The 2,967-nt window shown below is 41.2% G+C and overlaps 1 protein-coding gene across 4 annotated transcripts in view; it reads right to left on the reverse strand.

Annotated features, from left to right (window-relative positions):
• The window catches only part of LOC101861042, a 61,723-nt gene that overhangs the window by 41,139 nt on the left and 17,617 nt on the right, over positions 1 to 2,967 (reverse strand). Inside the window, exon 1 of one of the 4 annotated variants that reach the window (XM_005098702.3) lies at positions 337 to 711. The exons of the other annotated variants lie outside the window; for them this stretch is intronic. The gene's annotated coding sequence lies outside the window, so the exon portion shown is untranslated. Of the gene's footprint in view, positions 1 to 336; positions 712 to 2,967 lie in introns of those variants that run through there. 4 annotated transcript variants of the gene reach the window in all.

Here is a 2,967-nt window from a genome sequence, read left to right on the forward strand (position 1 = left end):
CACACACACACACACACTCACACAGGCAAGCAAGCAAATTCATGTTAACTAAGATTGAGTGGAAAAATCTTAGTTTACTTCAACTTTATAATCTTAAAATCTTGGCGGGCGTTTTCTTGCTTTGAAGACAAAACACACACAGAGTCAACTGCAAATCAGAAAACAAAAAGCAATCCAAAATGCAATGAAGAACAGCACGGTCTTATTGACCACGATACTACTGTTTCCCGTATCCGCTTCGCTAACGTTACTGAGTATTCTTGAACATACGACTTAACAAAAGAATGCGTTAAATAATACTAGATCTGGATTCTAATAACAAAAAAGATAACTAACCTGTGTGATATCCAGTGAAAATCACGGTTGAAAAGTTGTTCCAGTATTGTTCTACGAGCCACGTTTTATGAAGGCGTTCCGTACTTTGTCAGTCTACCCAAACAATAAGAGAAGACATCCACGAGTTAACGTTTTTTACTCTCTAAGAGCTTCGGATCACTGTGCCATTTTAAACCTTTTGTGTACTCCTCAAGCGCTTATATTATACAGGTCCGGTAAGGGTACAGTGACGTACCCTTAAGCAACCAGTGGCAGTACACGATTCCAGCTCGTTGGGTTTTGCCAGCGCTTCTAATAATAAACTTGTCTGTGATGTCGCCTGTCCCAACCGCATATTTTGATCCTAGGCTATCTCTCTCTCTCTTTCTCTCCCCCGCTCTCCTTCGTCTGGCCCGCCAGTCTGGCCTGGCCCACCGTTCTCCGTGGCCAGTAGAAGAAACCCACACGTTTTAAATCCGGCTAACCAGTTCAGAGTTTCCCGACATTGAGCCGTGGACTGAATTACCCGTTTTATCAAGATACGAAAAATAAGAGGTTAAACGATTTAAAAAATGTTATCCATTAGTCCTCAGGCCGCCTCAGAACCTGCCATTTATTTTCTACTGTTTTCACCTAGTGATTACTACATTTAAACAATACCCATTTGGAATAAGGAAGTGGATTTCCATTAAATTGAACTGTACCATACGTTGCCATGCTTATGCAAAATTAAATCAAAAGATCACCTCGACATTATACCAAAAGAACTGGCGTACGACCCCTCCCCTCTGCCCCCCCCCCCAAAAAAAAACCCGAAAAAAAACCCGCATGGAAAAATAAAACCTTGATAGATGGACTTGTTCATTCTAAAAACAAAGTTGTTGAAATCCTTGAGGTAGGCTCCTAATTCTTAAAGGTTCGGTGTGTGAATAGAAAAAGTCAAGTTTTCACACCGATGCTGCTCTTTATCCCCTTCCTTTTGAAACGCGGGGCACAAACTGCTGACAATATATTGAGGTAGTCACAATACTTCAGCCAGTGTAATTGGGTTTTTAATTGGAAGCTAACTGTCTACTAACAAAATTGGCACTAAGACTGACATGCAGGGTAAAAAAAGAAATTGCACGTCCAAACAAATTCCATTCACCCCAGACCCACCAGTCTCATAGTGAACAAATGGGACCGAAATCTGTGCGTCCAAAAGTGAAATCAAGAGGTTCTACATAATGATTAGGGGTCCGTATGAAGTGTGAGCAAGAACGATGGCGTACGAGCAATATTGTAACCCTGGTGTTCAAGTCATTATTCCCAATTTTATCTTTTAGCATTACTTTTTGATAAAATATTGTTATAGTCTATGTCTCACTAAAATTTTGGGGTGGATGTAAGATAGACTCTAGACTACCAGCTACCTGCTTTTCTTCCCCCTCCCCCACGCACTCAAAATCACATAGACACAAACACAAACACATACACCCACACGCACACACACACGCACACATACACACACACACACACACACACACACACACACACACACACACACACACACATAAACACTCCCATACATGCAACGAAATGTCTCTGTTATGGAGAACGAACATGAATCTCGTCTTTGAACTAGTTCCCAGTCATCCGGTTCACACAAGTCGGATACTCAGGAAATGGGTATTAGTTCAGTTCTGTCTGTCGCAGCACTTCCTGGTCCAGTCACTGCGATCCATGTGGGTGGAGCAATGAACAATCATGGAGAACAGGCGTATCGGTTTCCCAGATTAAGTTGGTCTTGTTTTAGAATGGCGGTTTTTTTATTTTACTAATCCACCAGGGTGGGCCCAGTACTTCCGCCTAATTAAAGGGTGTGGACCTTAGCGTTGTACGCTAAGGTGTGGACACACCCCACACGGAAATAAAGCAACTTGATTTAAGTAAAATGAAAAGAGCACAAACTTCAACATGGTCGTAACTATTTTTGTAGTAAAAGATCTCGTCTTCACTCCTGAAAGGGAAACACTATAAGAGAGTAGCTGCGCTTGAAAGTATCAATTGAACAACAAAGAAAGGAGCATAATATAATAAGTAAATTGCTCGTCAAAACAAACTGAAGTGAACAACCATGCCATTCTAATTACGTACGTGACAAGTAGACAAAAGAGAACGAGTTTCAAACTGTGATTTATTCTGGTCCTCTTTTAAATAAGGATTTACGGCGCTCTCAAATGCATAAATTATTAAGGTGAAATAAGCGCCAAGGGGTGGATGTCAAAAGAGAAGTCCAAACGTGGAATCAGGCTGACTGTGCTCACCTCTCTAGTATCTAGCCTCGACAGCATAACGTCTGCTTCGGCTATCAAGGCACCCCGGAAATAGCAGGTCACACAAGAGCGACAAACATACAAAAGAAGTAGAGGAAAATGACGATAGTAAGGATGAGGAAAGAAAAAGCAGAAATTCCCCATATTATGATGTTTCGGCACAGTATGAGAAAGACATTGATAAATCAGCCCATTTACAATTCTACTGTGCATGTTAATATCCCCCCTTTGGGAATGGCCTAAAGACAACTTCAGTCAGTAGAAGAAGAAGAAGAAGAAGAAGAAGAAGAAGAAGAAGAAGAAGAAGAAGAAGAAGAAGAAGAAGAAGAAGAAGAAG

This window comes from Aplysia californica, unplaced genomic scaffold (genome assembly GCF_000002075.1).
Source record: "Aplysia californica isolate F4 #8 unplaced genomic scaffold, AplCal3.0 scaffold00191, whole genome shotgun sequence".
NCBI classification, from domain to species: Eukaryota; Metazoa; Mollusca; class Gastropoda; order Aplysiida; family Aplysiidae; genus Aplysia; species Aplysia californica.